The sequence below is a fragment of the Ursus arctos genome, unplaced genomic scaffold (assembly GCF_023065955.2).
Source record: "Ursus arctos isolate Adak ecotype North America unplaced genomic scaffold, UrsArc2.0 scaffold_16, whole genome shotgun sequence".
NCBI classification, from domain to species: domain Eukaryota; kingdom Metazoa; phylum Chordata; class Mammalia; order Carnivora; family Ursidae; genus Ursus; species Ursus arctos.
This window is the reverse complement of record NW_026622830.1, coordinates 50,364,686-50,384,480: the sequence shown is the minus strand read 5'-3', so window position 1 is coordinate 50,384,480 and position 19,795 is coordinate 50,364,686. Positions and strand designations below refer to the sequence as shown.

The window sequence follows — 19,795 nt, the reverse complement described above, 5'->3', positions numbered from 1 at the left end:
GCACTTACAGACTTTATTTCCTATAATCCTGCCTCAGCATTTCAAACTGCGCGATGCTTCTTTTCAAAAGAAGCCAATCCACTCACTCTTGGTTCTGCACCAACTCGTTCCCAAGTTCGCGACGGGCCTCCCTAACTGAGCCACGGAGACAGGGCTGCGCTTGCCCGCCTCCGCGACACCGCGGCCTCCCTGCACACCATCCTGCGCATCCAGCTAGACACAGAGCAGCCTCTGAAACGTCCTGTGGTCGCTCATCCTGCTCCCGCCTGACGACCGCAGCGGGGGGCTGCACTGGTCACTCCTGCACGATGACTGGCTGGGCCGCCTCAGTGACGGGATAGTCCATAAAGACTTTTCCATGAACAAATACATGGAATCAACAGTTTAAGATGATCTCTTGGATTTAAGTGTCTTGATATATCCTATGCGAAAGTTTTAAGAAAATATTAAAATTTATGACAGGGGCCCCTGGCTGGCTCAGTCAGTAGAGTGTACGACTCTTGACCTCGGGGTTGTAAGTTTGAGCGCCACGCTGGCTGTACAGATTACTTAAAAAATAAAATCTTTTAAAAAATAAAAAATTTACGACATGTTTAACGATCTGAATGTCACATTTTCCATGGAAATCTATTTAAAGGTCTTAAAGGAAGAGTCAGTAACTAAGTTAACATGTACCACCTAGCGAGGCGCCACAATACAGGCTTTGTAGGTTAACAAAAAGTAACCGATCTCGTCCCGCTCTGCTTTTTCTCACCTTCTCCACCTGGAATGCCTTTCCCCAACTACCGCGAGCCCCACTCACCATGCCCGGACCTGCTCCCTCAGGAGGACACCGTCCCCTCCCTCTGAGCTCCCCATCACTGTCTTCCCCATCACGATTCTCTACCTGGTCTCGCCTGCTCCTGCAGGATCTGCCCTACGCACCTCAACCCTGCTACCATGGGAGAGTAACCTGTCCAGCATGCAAGAAAACAGATGTCCCTGGGGGTGAAGACAGAAGGAATACACATGAGCAGATGGCAAATTTTATTAAGAGGCCCTACTGTCAGGGAGAGTGAGAACTCTTAAGAATATCAAGGAAACAGGGGCGCCTGGGTGGCGCAGTCGTTAAGCGTCTGCCTTCGGCTCAGGGCGTGATCCCGGCATTGTGGGATCGAGCCCCACATCAGGCTCCTCCGTTATGAGCCTGCTTCTTCCTCTCCCACTCCCCCTGCTTGTGTTCCCTCTCTTGCTGGCTGTCTATCTCTGTCAAATAAATAAATAAAATCTTTAAAAAAAAAAATATCAAGCAAACAGAAAAAAAAAGTGGCACTTGTTAAGCTCAAGAAAACAGGAAAACAAAAAGTGGAACTAAAAGGGAATATAATCATGCTACATTAACCAGCTCAGTAGTGAGCAACATTAACAAAGTCAAAACAATTCACCAAATTATGGCTCTAAACAAAAATTGTGCTACAACTATGTGGGGAAAGATGGGAGTTCAAAATGTAACTTTGTCTAAAAGTGACGCATCGATGGCCCTGCCTCTACATAGATATTGCTGGGAACCGTGGACAGAAATGCTACAAGAAACAGATAAGCAGGATTCCAGGCAGCTCTGGGAGGCGGATGGTGGAGGCAGGACAGGAGCCCGCTGGGTTCTGCATGAACCATTCAACACTGTTTTACTTTTGAACACATGCACCTACCACCCTCTGACAGAAGTGAAATTTCTAGGGGCGCCTGGGTGGCGCAGTCGTTAAAGCGTCTGCCTTTGGCTCAGGGCGTGATCCCGGCGTTCCGGGATCGAGTCCCACATCGGGCTCCTCCGCTATGAGCCTGCTTCTTCCTCTCTCACTCCCCTGCTGTGTTCCCTCTCTCACTGGCTGTCTCTCTGTCACATAAATAAATAAAATCTTTAAAAAAAAAAAAAAAAAAAAGAAGTGAAATTTCTAAGTAAGAAAAAGAAACAGATTCTCTAACAGAAGCACTTCCAGCAGGACATAAGCGTTTTCCTACAACTTTTCAACCACGCTACCCCTTTCCCCCTTCAACAGTGTCTCTCCGCCCTCAGGATGCAGGGCAGCTGAGGACAGCGTGCATGGCCTGAGACCTGGCGTCAGCCTGCCGGCTCCGTACTCTTGAGAAAGCTACTGTAAGCTCTGAACCTGACCTTTCCCCGCCCGTGACATGAAGACACCACCACGGACCTCAGGGACCCGGCTGCGTTGCTCTGCACCCAGACGGTGAGTAAGTGTGAGGATGACCGTACACCCTGGACCTAAGTCACCCAGATGCAATCTGTCTCACTACCCTCTCCCCCTTCACACCACCGTCCAGGCGGGCTTTCATTCTGACCACGCCCCCACACTGCGCCGAGCACTTGCCAGAGTGTCCTCCAAGTCGCCAAACCCGAAGGCCAAACCTCAGTCCTCATCATGACCTTTCCTGACACTTCAGAGAGTTGATCACAACCTCCTCCTGGACACTTCTTCCCTTCTTCCCATGGTGCCAGTGCTTGTGGTCTTCTTCACACCTGCTCTGTGCCAAACACTGCTCATGTTCGTCCTTGAGCACTTGATGGCAGAGTGACCCGAGGCTCAGGCTTGCTTGTCTTCTCTGTGCTCACTCCCTCGGTGACCACAGACCGTCACTGCGTTTTCATGGCCACTTCCAGCTCAGACTTCTCTTCCAAGCTCCAAATGCCTATTTACAACTGCCTACATGACATCTCTACTTGGATCCCTAACAGAATCACAAACTTAAAATGCCTACAGTGAGCTCCCCATCTGGCCCTCTAAACCAAGTTCCACCCACAGCCTTCCCCCCATCTAGTTGCCCAGGCCAAGAGCCTTCTAGTCAACTCAACTCCTCCCTTTGTCCTCACACCCCTTATCCAATCTGTCAGCAAATCCTACTGGTTCTGCCTTTGAAATACATCCAAGGCCCAACTGCTTCTCACCACCTCCAGTTTTCCTGCTCCAATCCCAGCCTCCGCTGCTGCTCACCTGGTTCCCTGAACAGCGTGCCGACAATCTCCTGGTTGTCCTCTACTCTCCCCCACCCTCCAACCCCCACCACCAGTGTCTATTCCCAACACACTAGCCTTTCACACCTCAGCCGAATCTCAGGGCTCAACACTGAGGGAGGGACAGCTGCCCTCCGGAGCCGACAGCCAGCACCGCCTTACCCTAGCGACTCTTTGTTTGGACAAACAGCCCCAGAACCTCACAGCCCAATCTCTGTCGATTGTTCTCAGCTGCCCTGACGCTAAATAACCTATCTTTATTCACCAAATGGGGGGTTTCAGATGGGTCTCCGGGCAACCTTCCTTTCTGTCTACTGCCTCCCCACAGCCCATTAACCCTGAAAATAATCTCCATACATATTTCAGCAATTCAACTCCTCCAAAACTTTGCTTTGCTTTCCTAGAATTCTGATTGTAAAACACCTCCATCCCAAGTTCTGCCTTAAGAATGCAACACCCCAAAACAAATCAAGAACCAAGAACCTGATCTGTCCTGCAGGGGCTCAAGTGGACCAGGGCCCTCAGGTACATCAAGGAACCCGGGTCTCAGAGGAACACCATTAAGTCAATGCTGTAAAAGGCCAGGCTTACTCGTGTGGCCTCACCAGTTGTCCAGAATTGGGGGAAACAATTATAGAAACACTGGTTATAAGGTTATTTTCCTGGGTTTACATATTTTCAAACAGGGGGGAAGGGGAGGGGAGGGCCAAACTAGAAGCAGATTATATCCCGGTGCTCAAAGTTCCAGTGAGCCAAGAACGGGCTCTCAGTTCCCTGTCAGGCCTTCGTTCCGCTGCACATCACATTAAGAAGAAAAATTTTGTGTAACTTCTGCTAAATATGAAACTGTCTTGGGCTCTACCATGACGAACGATTTTTAATAGCTAATGCTGATGAAAAGTTATACTTGATATTCTCCCTCTTATTTGGATCCACTAAGAAAAGAGAACTTATTTTGTGGCAAGCATTAAACACTACTTCATCCAGCATTTAGTGAAAACTACCCATGGGTCAAGCAGAAAACATGCAGAAACAAAATAACAAAATCTTTCCCTTAAAGATGCAGAAACAGACTTGTACCCAATAAATATAGCCCACTGGTACAGGAAGAAACATCGAAATGTGCAGGGAGGGTGGGGAGGAGACAAGGGGTGTAAACAGCTGGGCATGGCCTTCTCCAAAAGACAGCAGAGTCACACCTGGCACAGCACACAGAACAGGTGCCTCTCGTAGCCAAGAAAGGGTAGAAGGAATCAGAGAAAAGGAGCAAGACTTCCAGGCCTTACTTGGAAACTGAAACTTCGTGACACAATTTTCCTTCCCTTCCCTAATACCTAATCCTGGCAGAAACAAAAGTGGGTTTGGAGGAGAAAGGAGAACAAAGGAGGAAAGTGAACTGACCCCCAGAAGGAAATGGAAAAACAATCCAGGGTCCTGCCCCTTGGACATCTAAGACAAAGACACTTGCCAAAGTCAAATTCAACGTAATTATAATGATTCTGAATTCTGAATCCATGAAGTCTAAGTTTATGGGGCTTTTACACCAAAGCAATGTATTGCTAAAATCTTACCAATGCTAATACCACAAGACAGATTGATGAATCTTCTATCAACGATCTGTCCTCGATTTACCACTAGGCCTACCAGAAAGAGCAGTCTTTGGAAATAAGACAAACTGGAATAGAATCTCAACTCTATAACCTCCCAACTGTGGAGTGCAGCACAAGTGCCAAGGTTACAAATTAACAAATCACAAATAACCCAAACTCTGGGGCTTAGTTTTCCTCTCATTAAAGTGGGGGAACTGCCACCGAATAGCAATTGCTAACATTTGTGAATGCTGAGCACATTTCACATTTCTTATGGCATCTTCACCACAACCCTGGGAGAGCACCCTTTGTCAGAGGAAAGAGCTAGGTTTAAGTAGTCAGTGAAGAGTTGGCATGGAGAGAGCTAGGTTTCGGTAGTTAGTGAAGAGTTAGTAAGTAAGCAGCCAAGCCAACATCTGAATCCAGAGCCCGTAAGAATAAAACACGAGTAAAAAGCACAGGCTCCAAAGCCAGACTGAGTCTGAATCCCAGCTTTGCTTTTTACTAACTTAGTAACCTTTAACCTCTGTTTCAGTTATGCAAATGTGAAACAGGGGCAAAGGGTAGCCTCATTCAGGGGATTACTGCCAGAGACTCACCTAGGAGCTGGATGGCCCAGTGCTGACCCTGTTGGGGCACTCTTCTAGGGCACATGCTGCTACTGTCACAACTATCAGGGACAGGACTGTCATCCTGCCTGCCTCTCTCCACACATAAAAGGCACTAAACAACTAATATTTCTTCCCTCACCTACTCTGCAAAATCAACTAGCTTTTATTTGTTTCTAGTATATGTCAAAGAAACCTTAAGACAGATGAAAGAAAAATCAAAACAAAAGGAAAAACCAAAACACAAATGTAGCAAGAGAATTATACTCACAGTTCTGAAGGCCACGGTAACTCTGTGAAGAAATCAAACGTGGGTTTAAAGGAAATGCTCCCGGTTTCTCTTTCCTCTTTCCATAGTCCTCAGAGAACCTGACAAGGAGAGACAACATGCGCATTAAAACCCCCTTCCTTTCACTTCTTGAAGCTCTACTGAACTCACCCCTCAGCCAGTTCCATCACCTCCCACGCAAGCCTACTGGGCAACGCCTGGGATGAGGGGTGAGAAGAGGGCACCACGTCCCTGTCTTCAAACCTATTTCTACTTAAGAAACACACAGGAAGGAGCGCCTGGGTGGCTAAGTCGGTTAGCGTGTGCCTTCGGCTCAGGGCGTGATCCCAGAGTCCTGGGATCGAGCCCCACCTCAGGCTCCTACGCTGGGAGCCTGCTTTTTCCTCTCCCACTCCCCCTGCCTGTGTCTCCTCTCTCACTGGTATCTCTCTCTGTCAAATAAATACATAAAATCTTAAAAAAAAAAAAAAAAGAAAGAAAAGAAATACATGTGAAGCAACTGGAAACTATTCAAACATATCAAAAATCATAAATTAATGGTGTGGTTGGCTAATAAGTGCACGATACAATGACAGAGTATAGACATCTATTCCACTGCCTTCCATCAAAACTATACTAAAGAGATATTTTTTAAAAATGTTCTAAACAGGGGCGCCTGGGTGGCTCAGTCTGTTAAGCATCTGCCTTCAGCTCAGGTCATGATCCCAGGGTCCAGGGATGGAGCCCCAGGTCAGGCTCCCTGCTCAACAGGGAGTCTGCTTCTCCCTCTCCCTCTGCCCCTCCCCGTTTGTGCTCTCTGCTCTCTCTCCTGTGCATACACTCACTCCCTCAAATAAGTAAATAAATAAAATCTTTTTAAAAAATGTTTGAAACAGCACAGGGAGAACTGAAAGGAGAAAAAAGCCAAGATTTTTGAAGTACTGAGGAAATCTTCTAACATGGAAGATTGAGACCCAAACAAAAAAGTAAAAAGAAGAAACCTGGAGGAGACAGAAACTATAACAGACTGAAGTAAATGAGTCAGCAGGCCCAAGAAAGCCAGGTCCCAATTCAGCAGTGGAACACACGGGAACCACTTCCACTTGCACAGCAGTGTCCTAGAAGACCAGAAGTGGCAGCAGCAGTGTAGACAGAACGGGAGTAAAGAAGGCATAGCCCCAAATACAGAGGAGCCGGGGAAGGCCATGGAAGCTGAAACCAGAACCTCAACACCAGGCACAACGTGACGCCCCCTCACTCTGAAAGAAGATGGGAGGGGGCATTCCCCAGAAAAGTAGAGGCATCTATGGACTGAAGTCACCCTGCCCAGCTGCACTGAACAGACCTGGACTTAATGACCGTATATACAGTGAACAGTGAATTCTCCAGCTCTCCTACAACACACCACACACGCACACCGCTGGCTTCCAGATTCTGAAGTCAGAATTGTGCCGGAAAGGGACTGGAGAATATTTCTGGGGAATCTGATCAGCTCCAAAAGACAGATCTAAAGATACTAACCCTGGGGACCCCCAACACATGGCCCACCCAGAATACCCTGATGTAAAAGTCAAAGGGCCCCACCACGTCAGACAGGAGAAGGAAGGAAACAACCTAAAAGAAACAGAGACTATACAAACTATCAATAATATAGAGGTAAGACAACACTGCAATCAAAGAAAAACAGGATGCTCTTCTAGAAAAATAGAAAAAGAGCTCTTGGAAATCTAAAGAACCTTTCTGAAATCAGAAATAATAAACTAAAGAAAAGTTTCTCTCTGTTCTCCCTGAACAGAGAATAAAAAAGCACCCCCCCAAAAAAAAGGCAGAAAAGGAGGAGCAAAGGAAAGAAGAAGAAGAAGAAGAAAAAGGTATTAAGATAATTACAACCTTTGCCCAGGACAGCCAAGTTCCGGATAATAAGACTTCCAGAAAAACAAAATAAGGAAAAGCAAGAGAGAAAACCTCAGCACAGTAATGCCAAAGAGTATTCCCAGAACTGAAAACTCCCAGTTACCAGAATGAAGGGACCCGCTGAATATGCAGCACAGTGGATGAAAACCGACCCACACAAGGTACACCATCACGATATTTCAAAAGACTTGGACAAATTGTAAAACTCCTACAAGCTTCTAAAGATGGGAGGGGGGAAAAGTTACATACGAAGGAAAAATGAGAATAGCTTCTGAATTCTAAAACAGTAACATGAAAACAAGAAGGCAATGGAGCAATCTTTGAATTTATGAACAAAAATGAATTCCAATACAGAACTCTATACCCAGCGAAACCATCAATCAAGTTTCAATCATGCATGGTCCCAAAAGGTTTGCCTCCTAAGCATCCTATGTCAGAAAGCCCCTGGAGGAAGTCTTCCACCAAAACACGAGCATCAACAAAAAATGAGCAAGGCATGAGCTTCCATTAGAAGGGATAAGGGAATCCCCAGGACGACGATGAAGGGAGATTCCAGAATGGTGGCTGTGCACCAGGAGAGAGAGAAACAAGTCCAAGCCGGTGCAGTGTTGCTCAAGAGGAGGGAATGCTGAAGGCTGTCTTCAACTTGCCCAAAAACACTGTACTATCTTTTTAAAGTAATTAACGCCACCAAAAGGAAGAAGTCAGTGAAGAAAAACAAAGACAAGAGTTGCCACAAACATAAAATCCAACTCTGGACAAAAGCCAAACGATGAGAACAAAGGAACATCCAGGGACAACACAATAAAAGACCGAAGGAGCAAGCAGCTCAGAAAAGAAGAGAACGGAGATCTCCAGGAAACTGTCTGCCAGAAATCAAATGTGAAGAAGAGATGAGTCTGTATGACCATGAAGAAAAATTACTAAGAGGCTACTGGAAGGTATGGGGAAAATAGGTCTGGGGTAGGGGGTAAATTACAATAGGTATAAAAAGGGTTAAGAATGTGGGGGACTGATGGGGCACCTGGGTGGCACAGTGGTTAAGTGTCTGCCTTCAGCTCAGGGCGTGATCCCGGCATTATGGGATCGAGCCCCACATCAGGCTCCTCTGCTGGGAGCCTGCTTCTTCCTCTCCCACTCCCCCTGCTTGTGTTCCCTCTCTCGCTGGCTGTCTCTATCTCTGTCGAATAAATAAATAAAATCTTTAAAAAAAAAAAAAAAAAGAATGTGGGGGACTGAAGAAAGATGAGTACCTGTCATAATGCCCTGGGCGCACCTCTATCACAGGACTTACCCACTGTACCATCATCACTGACTGACTTCTCTGTCTCCCCTCCTCGGCTGTAAAGACCTTTTGGAGAGGATCATTTCTCATCCAGTTATCACCCTGCAGAGTCCAGTACAACGCCTGCTACAAGAGTATACACAAAAGCAAAGGGTTTTTGTATTTTTTTGTATTTATTCGGGTACTGAGTATCTACTACACATACCTGCTATCCTTCCGGAGAACTAGAATTCAAAGACATATGGACCTTGCTTGCCTTTAAAGAGTTTCAACTTTTTTTCACACCTGAGAAAACAAATATTTCTCCTATATCCTCACTCTCCCCAAAAGATGAAAAGTTCACCAGGGGCTTACAGAACTTTAATAGTCCGGCTATCACTAATGGATATGGAACCCAAGACCTGATGACACTTGCTTGACATTGTACGCATTGTGTAATATGAAAAGAGTGCCGGCTTGGGTATCAGGACACCTGGTTTCTAGTACTTTAGAATTACTCCTTTTGAAGAAGAGGAAATCCCAACTCCTTGATATGACCTGTCGGTCCCTGAATGATCAAGCCCAGTCTGACTGTCATGCTATCTCCCGTGAATCCTACAAAGCAGCAACATTAAGCCATTTTCGGTGTACAGAACAACCTGTGCCCTCCTCGACACCTCCTCCACCTGGACCTTCTTCCCCGGGCTAACCTGGACGCATGTGCGGTGGGAGCCTTGCCCTTCCCCCAGGTGAGACACCTCTCTCCTGTACCCCTCAGCACGCCTTCACATGACACCAGTATCTGTGGAGTGGCTGACAAATGCCATGCACGGCCCCAGGCCCCAGGACACAAGGCAATAGACGAGAGAGACGCAGGACTCTCCGGTGGTGGAGCTTCCTGTGCAACAAACTAGAGCGGATGTTAAATCGGGCCTGTCAGTGTCTTCCTCCACCCAAACAGCAAGATCCTGGGGACAACGACAGCCTAAGTTCCGCAGCCTCAGCACCGCCATCCCAGACAAATATTTAAAGCACTATTAAATAAAACCAAAGTGAAGGTCAAAAAGCCCCAGTGCCTGCAGCACGTAACATTTGCTCTTTAAAAGCCCTCTTTTTCTACTGTCGTTGTTTGTTTGTTCGTTTATTGCCTCTTGTCTGTTAGGAGTATAAACCTGAAAATGTCATTCAGGGAAATCTCGCGAGTCCGCTGGAACTGGCTTTATTCTCCTTACTAACCGCAAACACAAGACAGCCCAGTTACTCCCCACGTCTGGTTTCTTTTCGCCACTCTATAACCAACAGCGCGCACTGGACCGAACACCTAAAACACACGATCAGAACACATGCACTTGATGCGTGAATGACCTAATGATGAATAAATGAGCGTATACACTGGCTGTGAGGGCCTTATAATTGCTCCTCACTCTAGTTTCTATTTTAAGGAGAATTCAAGCAGATAGCAACACCGCATTTATCAACACTGGACCTGCTGGATGTCTGCCATTTGAACTGCAGGCAGCTTAGGGCCACGTCCAGCATGGAACTACTAAAATACAAGCATAACAATTTGAACTAGTTCAACTAGGGCAGAAAACTAGGTATTTCCCCAATCCTATAATAAAATGCTTAAATTCTTTTGCTCCAGACAAAGAAAAATTAAACTTGGCTCATTATACAATGAAATAAATTGCCAGCTCCTTGAAGGTATTTGTAAGATGGACACTCTCTACATTTCTGGCATAAGTGGGGACATTTATACGTACACGGGGTCCTCAGGCTACTCTGAACTCTCTTCCCCCTAACATGCAAATGAGAATTTCCCACCAGTCACAACACACTCTGAATCTATGCTTCCTGAACAGGTAACATACTCCACACGATCACTTTGCTTCTAATCGTCTCGTTTCAGTGCACAGTCCAACCTGGACAGTCCCTGACACCCGCCTCTCACTCACCCGGACAACAGTGACAACCTGCCATCTGCGGAGGGTGTGGTGTCATAGCAATCTCTCCCAAGTGCTTTACAAGCACCAGCTCTGGAATCCTCACAGCCCTAACTGATTACTACTCTCGTTCCATTTTGCATGTGAGAAAACAAAGTCCAAAAAAACTTAAGACATTTTCCAAGGTCACACAGCAGACAAGGGAGAGAGAGATCAGGCATTCAAACACCAGCTTACCTTAGAATCATGATGCTATTCTGGCTTCCCAAGTTACCCAGATATTATTACTGTTAAAACAATGGACATGATTTGGGCTTTCCAAAGCAAACATGACAGAAAGATTCTTTCTGAAGCTGAGTAACAGTCAACATGACACACTGCCATATTAGAAGATCTCTGGCTTGAATTAACCATGCAGGCTGAGCCCCTGGCAGGAAATGGTCCGCTTGATGCTAACTGCCAAATAAAGCCCCAAACCACTGTTTCTCAATGCACAACATTCTAACCATTTAAATTATCTGTGAAGGTCTCTAATGTCCAAAATATATAACCACTTCACACAGGTGTCCCTTCCTCTAAGCTCAGTGTACCAAAGGTTTCTGCACTCAGGCAAGCCGTAGTAACCTGTACTCGGAAGAACACAGGTCAGAAGAAACTTTCTGAAAAACCAAAAATGTATAAAGAATGCAAACATGATTATGAAAGTTATCTGGGCAAACAAAAGCTTCTTTACGCTTCAAAATAATTTTCTAGTCAAACACATTCTAATACTAGACAGTGGAGCAGCTCATAGGTCATAGGTCACTGCATCCCATTCATCTGTGTGCCAGCGCATGGTACAGGGTCTGCGGTCCAACCGGTAGTAAGCTACTGATGATGTGAATACATTAGGGAAATGAAGAGGCAATATTACTAATTGCTGAAAAACCGGTATTAGGAACAACAACAACAATAAATCGCCCGTTCTACATGCAGAGTACACGGTGAATACCAACTGCTTGCACTTCTTAGATACGCTGGTCAAACTCATCAGGGAATAAGATTAGCTTTTAAATCCCCACAACAGAAATAACTACATCACTGGGAACTGTATTTGCTGAACCTCAGGCTGATCCTTCCCTAACTAGCCATGTACTAAGAACTATGTTCTGTCACATTTGTCAAAGAGTTATGATAATCTCCACTTAACAGGTAAGAAAACAGATTTAGAGCTTAAGGAACCTGGTCAACATGCAGGGAATAAGAATCGAATCTGAGGTTCAAAGCAAGACCTATCCAACACCCATCCTCTTAACCACCATCTGTTCTACACTGTAAATAATATCCATAGAAAATTCCACTGCGCAAAGGCTCATTAAGAATATGAAAGAAACACTATTCTACTCAAATTAATTAATAGGCACAGTTAACATATTCAAGACAAGACAACGCTTCAATTGTACACAAATGAACGAATGGGCTACTAAGGTATACCTAAGGGTCATTCTGTCTACCTGAGAGAGGCACCAAAGGAAGGACCCATGACCCAAATGCGTGCAGTACTTAGCAGGAAATCTCCTGCAAGGCCTGGGAGTGGTAAGTGATCAAGAGACACAGTCGTGCGGGCATCACTGGCCTCGGTGGAACTGGAGATCACTACCTGGACAAATGGAAGCAGTTTGCAAAGCGAAGGGTCCCAGATCTAGGTAAGGAAGACGAAGCACATTCCCTCCTGCCTCTCCTAGAAAGAGCAACTAGGAAGGCTGGAAAGAGTAACTGCAGAAGCTCTCTGACCACTCTGAAAAGTAAACTGGAGCAGGGGGATTAGGAAGCAAGACTGGATTTAAACCACGACCAAAATCAGCAGATTTCAATACAATGGAAAGTCTCCTTGCATGATATCCTAAATGGGGAGGGCACACCCCAAACTTATTCAGCATAGGAAGAACCAGAAAAGCGTCAATTCCCGTGGGAGGAGAAAATCAACACAAGCCAATATCAAGAAGGGAACAAATATGACAATCAGCCCAGAGGGACTTTAAAACAACTACTGTACAAATAATTCCACAAACAAGCATACACACAACATACTCGATATCGCAAATTCTTCTTTTCCTTTTCTCTCTTAAACCCACTGGCTCTGGCCCCCACCACTCCACGAACTTCTCCCTCTAAGACTACCAACGACCTCTGCACTGCTCAATCCAATCATTAGAGCCCAGGGCTCGTCCTTTCGACAACTGACAAGAGCTGATCTCCCACTCATGTTCTCGTGATTTTCTTCTTACCCCACCGATGGTTCCCTCCTTCCAGAGTCACCCAGGACTCTGTCCTTTCTTCTCTCAGCTATGCTTACCTCCCAGGCAAGCTCATTCAAATGCTGCTTCTATGCTAACAAAGCTAAAACTTGTCCCTCCAGCTCAGCCCGACTGCCTGGCCTTGCGCTGGACTGACCGCTGTTCACTCTGCACCGCAGCCCCACCGCGGCCTGCTCCTGCGCATCACCGAGACGGCAGAGCTACTTCTCCCAAAACCCCTTCCCGCTACAGCTCAGGGCGGCGGGCAGTGAACGCTAATAAGAGGCAACGTGGGCAAAATGAAGAGAAACATCATTCTCTTCAATTCTGCCAGCCCTCCCAGAGGTAGGGATGGATTCTAATTCCCCGTACGACTAATTGTCGAGAATGGCCCGGGTTTTCCTGACCAAACCCTGGCAGGTGTACTCTCTGCCGGGCCTGCTTGTAGGCCCCTTGGGGAAGTGGGGCATCACCGAAGAGAACTCAGTGAAACGTCCGACACCTCCAAGCCCAGGTGCTGACTGGCCCGCCCCCTCCACAAACCTTCCTACACACAGCCTTCTCCGTTCACGACAACGTCCGCCTTCCAGCTGCTGAGGCGAGAAACAACGGACGTCACCCCTGCCGCCTGTCTTCCTCCCACATTCCCCATCCAGTCTTGTCAGCAAGTAATGTTGGTTCTTCCCACAAAAGAGGCCCAGACGCTGTCCCCTCGCCATCATGCTCACCAACACCATCGTGACCGGAGCCACCATCCCTCACCGAAATGACTACAGCACTCCGGAACAGGCCTCCCCGCTCCCAGCCCTGCCACCCTAGCATACACGCTCACCACGGCAGACCGATTCCAAGCCTAGATCAGACGGCATCGCTTCTCTGCTCCAAACCCTAAATGGTCCCTCATCTTACATGGATGACAACAGAGAGTCAGTGAAGGAACGAGGTGAAGGACTGAGCCAACAGGTGTTCCCCACACTGCTAGGCTGTTTGTTCAAGGGGTCAATGGGACTGAAGAAGGGGCCTCTGAGGGCAGTCAGTGTGGAACTGCTGGTGAGAACACTTTTAAAGATATTAAGAAAACACTGATTTAATACAACCTGGAGTAGAATCTGCTAAGACACATTATAACTGATGACAGTAAAAATATCTGCAGAGCAGGAAAAGGATTAGCTGGAAAATTTACAATTATGAAAATATAAGTTGCTCAAAGCATTTAAACTACGGTTATTCAGTCTATCATTCATGAGCAGGAGCTTTGTGGAAAGTATTCGAACCCATCATGTGTTACTGAGCCAGTAACACCAACGGCAACCTCATGAAATAGCCTGACTTGTCCTACCACACTGCAGTTCAATGGTTTGTGCAAGGCTCTGTTGTGACTTTTCAACCGCAGAGCCAAGACTGAAATCTACTTGAAAAAGACCCCCCCCTTTACTCATCACTATTACCAAACACTCAATTGCTTCAGAAATTAGCTTTTGCTCCTACATGTTAACATTTCTTCATGAGCTCAGCCTAAATTGACAAGGCACAGCAGCGCTCATATGAGGGACTTCGGGCAGTGAAGGCATTTCAGTGGCTGCAAGCATCTTACTCACAAGCAACGTCCGACGCGGCCACACGGCTCCCCCGCCGCCACAAGTTAGAGCAGCGCCTGCTGACTCACTCGGAGGAGCGTGCAACTCCTGACCTCAGGGTGGAGTTCACGCCCCACGCTGGGCATAGAGGCTAATTAAAAATGAAAAAAATTAAAAGTTAAAGAGAGAAGTGGATTTGTGTCCCTACACAAACGTGTAGCAGATGTGTTTTGAGCTCAAACTACAGTTCCAGCGGCATTTCTCAAACCTCAATGCAAGTACAATGAAAATTCACGTATCTCAAACCCACTTCACCGAGCAACTGAGGCACTTCCATCAGACCATCAATCGGAGAGAGGAATCTGCGCTGTAATGACGTGTGGAAAGGCAAACATCAGAAAGAATCTAGTGAATTCTATCGATGTCTGCCAAACGATGAATACACTAAACTGAAATGATATGCTTCCGAACTGGTATCAGTGCGCAAGAGCACCTACGAGTATGCGGACACTGTCAGAGATGACATCTGTAACCTTCCGTGACGATCAGCCCCGAGACTGAACATTTGTCATTGGTTGTGATGATACGGAACACTACCTGTGAGCTCCAATTACAAAACATGTCATACAACCCTCCCCCGAAAAAGATTCCATTCTTATTAGACCTGTATTATAATATATATACATACTCAACTATTATTTGAAATTCTGTCAATAAAAATTTTATAGATATTAGTGTTCTCTCCTGTTATGTAAGTACTTACATAATATCCTTCATTTTGCCTCTTAGTCTGCAAAACCTAAAATATCTACCATCTGCCCCTTCACAAAGAAGCCTGCCGATCCGTTTCAGTCATCTTCCCCAGATCTTCTGAACCCAGGTACAGCTAAGGCACACACCACATATCTTTAACTTCTCAGCTGTTTTTTTCTTTTTAACTTAAGTCTCTCATTTTACCTTTATTCCTTATAAATTTTACCTTGTTGATTTTAGCACTTCATTACAACCTGTCGAAGTATTTTCAAATCCTGATTCTAAAAATGAACGGTCTCCCAGCATTAATTCCTGATCTTTATTCAAATTCTTGATGAAAACATGACGACAGGTGTCAAGTATGACACACTTCTTGAGACATCTTCACTTGGGTGCAGAAATTCTGGTATTTTAGTTTTGTGGCAAATTAAACTACATGTGGTTGCAATGTATCTTCTACCTACGAGCAGTAATTTCTTTTTTTTTTTTTTTTTTGAAGATTTTATTTATTTATGTGACAGAGACAACACAGCAGGCGAGTGGGAGAGGAAGAAGCAGGCTCCCAGCGGAGGAGCCCGATGTGGGACTCGATCCCGGAACGCTGGGATCACACCCTGAGCCGGAGGCAGACGCTTAAGGACTGCGCTACCCAGGCGCCCCAAAAGCAGTAATTTCTTGAACTCCCTAGTAATGACAGGAATAACAATTTACTTTCTAGGCTGTATGCAGGAAAGGATTAAGCTTGCCCCAGGGAAGATTTGGCCATTGCCCAGCTCCTGGGAAGTCACCTCTGAGCCTTTGGAATCCCCTGCCTGATAAGGCGGTCTTTGTTTAGCTGGGGGCCTTCGGCCACACCAGACAGTCCATGCTAACAATTTGATTTCTGGTGGAGCCTTGGGCCACACACGACACCAGTTTGATCTCCAGAGGGATTGGAGACTAAACTCAGCCATGCAGGCAGTGCCTATGGGACAACCCCCAATACATATCCTGGACACCAAGGCTCAGGTGAGCTTCCCTGGTTGGCAGCATCGGTGCTGGGAGAAGTCAGCACACCTGCACTGCGAGAGGACAACTAGAAGCTCATGCTTGGTCTTCCCTGGACTTTGCCCGGTGTGCCTTTCCTTCACTGACTTCTGTCCGCATCCTTGCCCTGTAATAAACCATAACCATGAGGATAATGGCTTCTCGCAGTTCTCTAAGTCCTTCTAGTGAACCACAGAACCTGCAGGTAGTCTTGGGGGCCTCCCAAACTCTAGGTCCTGATGATTTACAACGTACTTACAGCAACACTACAGCAGTGTTCTTTCAGCACGAGGAGATGCTAGTTTAAAATGCAGGTGACAGGGGCGCCTGGGTGGCACAGCGGTTAAGTGTCTGCCTTCTGCTCAGGGCGTGATCCCGGCATTATGGGATCAAGCCCCACATCAGGCTCCTCCGCTGGGAGTCTGCTTCTTCCTCTCCCACTCCCCCTGCTTGTGTTCCCTCTCTTGCTGGCTGTCTCTGTCTCTGTCGAATAAATAAATTCTTTAAAAAACAAATAAAATAAAATAAAAAATAAATAAAATGCAGGTGACAGGCTTCCACATCAGCAATGATCATCCAACATCTCTGTGGGATAATACCAGGCATTTGCATTAAAAAAAATTTTTTTTTTGAGAAAGAAAAAGCCAGATCACGAGGCGGTGGGGCAGGAAAGGAGACCCCACACTGAGCACAGAGCCTGACACAGGGCTGGATCTTATGACCCTGAGATCATGACCTAAGCCCAAAACAAGAGTAGGACGCTTAACTGACTAAGGCACCAGGCCCCCCTGCCTGCATCTCTCATATACTCTCCTTGGTGATTCTTACATACACTACTTTCAGGACCACTGACGTACCCAAAAGCTTCCTGAGGCAGTGACCGTCTTTTTTTTTTTTTTTTTTTTTTAATTTACTTGCTTACTTACTCACTTATGTAATCTCTACACACAACGTGGGGCTCAAACTCACAACCCCAAGATTAAGAACCACATGCTCCACCCACTGGGCCAGCTAGGCACCCCAGGACTGTCTTCTTTTTAATGAATCCCCATCAGGACAAGATGCTCAAGAGTCAAGAGTGACTCAGGACAATGCTCTAAATCTGGTAGAGAAGTGAGAACAACTGGCATTATTAGTCTTCTAAAACTTAGACTATATACACGTGTGAGATTTGTTTTGTCATTCCTCAAATATCCAAGACAATGTAGAAATAAATGACTGAATGCAAACCACAAGTTACTTGGATACAGTGTGAACAACGGATTCAACGGTGTCCATTTCTCACCCATTTTTCAATTACATCCATTTTTTTCAATCTCCTGACAGTTAATAGGAAACCTGAGTTTTAGAAGCTGTCTTCATACCCTTCTCATCTACTAAAAAGATCACCCGTGAGTTAAAGGTCAAGACAGCTGAGAGAATCTTGAGAGTTCTCCTCTGTCAATATCAAGGAGCCATTTACCCAAGGAGCCTTACCCTGTTATTTCTTCATCTCTACAGTGGGAGCCCCGGACCAGTTGATCCCTAAATTTAGATCAACCTCTAAAATCCTAGACTACCTAAAACAATAAAAATAAAGGAGGCAAACACCCAGTGGAAAAGTTTAGAATTTCCAATGAAATAGTTGAAAGGGCAGACTCAAAGACGAAAATCAAACATCAACTCTTCACCAACCAAATCATCAACCGTCACCCGACAAAAATTAATTCATATGTAGACAACTTGCATTTAAACTAAGTTACTCCTGCTACCTCTTTTATCAAGTCAATTCCTTAGGACACAAATAATGTATTTTTCCCAAAGCAGAAAGCAAAGCTTTTTTTTGCCATGACACAGCCAAGGAGACGCCAAACTTTTTACCTACACTGGAATCACAATTATCCCCAGCCTGAAATCTTAAGGGTGATATTTTAAACAGTCTAGGGTTTTTCACTTCTAACGTCTACACCATCACTGAATTCCATCATTTCTTAGATCTTTGCCATTCATGACACTTGGCCCTTAATGGAGGTCACAGTCCTGTCAACAGGAAAAGGGAAACTTTCTCAGACATAAACCCATTTCCAAACGCTCCCCTGTAAGACTCAACTTCTATAGGGCAGCCATATATCACCAAAAACAGCAAATCTCTGCACGGACTGCTATAATCCAGAGTCTGTAATTCCTAAATTACATATAACGCTAATGTCAAACATGAACCAATCCAGTTTAGACTCCAGGATACCACATTCATCTGCCTGGTGCGAACATAAACCACCAGCTGCCCAGTTCCTCCTGCATCTGTTCACGGAAGAGCTAACTGTAACAGGACGAGTTAGGTACTGTCTTACAACTATTAACTATCAATGCACTTCTGAGCGGACAGAAAAACTACACTCCTTTTTGGAACTAACACAGCCAACTAAAAGTGACACTGGTCCATCTCTCAGAGCCATGGGACTGTTAAGATATTCCTAATAGTTTATAAACTTTAGCTTCATCTCATGTACAACAGCATGTTGAAACATCCATGCCAACGAGAGTCCCAAACTTTCCTGGCTGGCCTTCTATGTACAAAAACCGGGCCTTGTTTTGTCTCTCGGAGGCCAGGGGAGACATCTGCACTGCTGGCTGGTAGACCTCGGTTGGTACAGTTGGGCTCAGGTGACAGCTTCATGGGCCTGTGTTTTATGTAGCGGTCTGGGATGTATGACACTTACAGTAACAGTCCTGTGATTTGGATGCTTAGCTTTCCCTTACAGCCTCACACCCGGGCAGAGTGTCAGACATCCACAGTCCAATAACAAGGAGTGCCCCCGCCTTGGGCTGGGCTCACTTTTGATAATGGGACGAAAGCCCAAGCATCCTACCCCAGGAAAACAGCTCATGTGCATACACACAATTCTGCGTACCGCTTCTGGGGTTCATGGACCTAGGAGAGAGCATTTCCTCCTTAAGCAACAAAGAGTCTGATCGGTAAGCACTTAAAAACAAAAAGATCTTCATGGACTTTTCACCAAGGGAGAAATCTGGGAGCCATCCTGGAATTGCTCTGGACACCCCCTCTCTCAGCCCTGGCTCTTCATTTCCCAGGTCAGAGCCTGGAGACTGGCTGAGAAACAGGCTTCAAATCACCCTCTCTCCAGTTCCTCAGTCACGCCCTTAATTAAGGCCTTCTTCGCCTGTGGGTACAACGTAATTGTAGAATTAAAAGGACACAGGCTGGGGCGCCTGGGTGGCACAGCAGTTAAGCGTCTGCCTTCGGCTCAGGGCGTGATCCCGGCGTTCTGGGATCGAGCCCCATGTCAGGCTCCTCCGCTGTGAGCCTGCTTCTTCCTCTCCCACTCCCCCTGCTTGTGTTCCCTCTCTCGCTGGCTGTCTCTATCTCTGTCGAATAAATATATAAAATAAAATCTTTAAAAAAAAAAAAAAAAAAAAAGGACACAGGCTGTTAGATTGGACCATCTGAACTTTGCCCATCACTTTACTAGCTGGGCGACAGACACCGGGCAGCCATTCCCTTAATGACAAAGGCTTGGCTCCTCTCCCTTCTGAAGCGCATGACTGCAACAGCTCCTTGACCGACCCTTG

At 46.1% G+C, this 19,795-nt stretch overlaps 1 long non-coding RNA gene across 4 annotated transcripts in view; it reads right to left on the bottom strand.

The window, feature by feature from the left end:
* The window catches only part of LOC125281412 (uncharacterized), a 110,682-nt gene extending 94,033 nt beyond the window's left edge, over positions 1–16,649 (bottom strand). For 3 of the 4 annotated variants that reach the window (XR_008959479.1, XR_008959480.1, XR_008959481.1), the window contains exons 1-4: positions 16,485–16,649; positions 14,468–14,597; positions 8,681–8,797; positions 5,476–5,573 (exon numbers count right to left, since the gene is read on the bottom strand). This is a non-coding gene — a long non-coding RNA (uncharacterized LOC125281412). The remainder of the gene's footprint in view (positions 1–5,475; positions 5,574–8,680; positions 8,798–14,467; positions 14,598–16,484) is intronic. The other variant, XR_008959478.1, reaches the window with a different exon arrangement.
* Between the last annotated feature and the right edge of the window lie 3,146 nt (positions 16,650–19,795).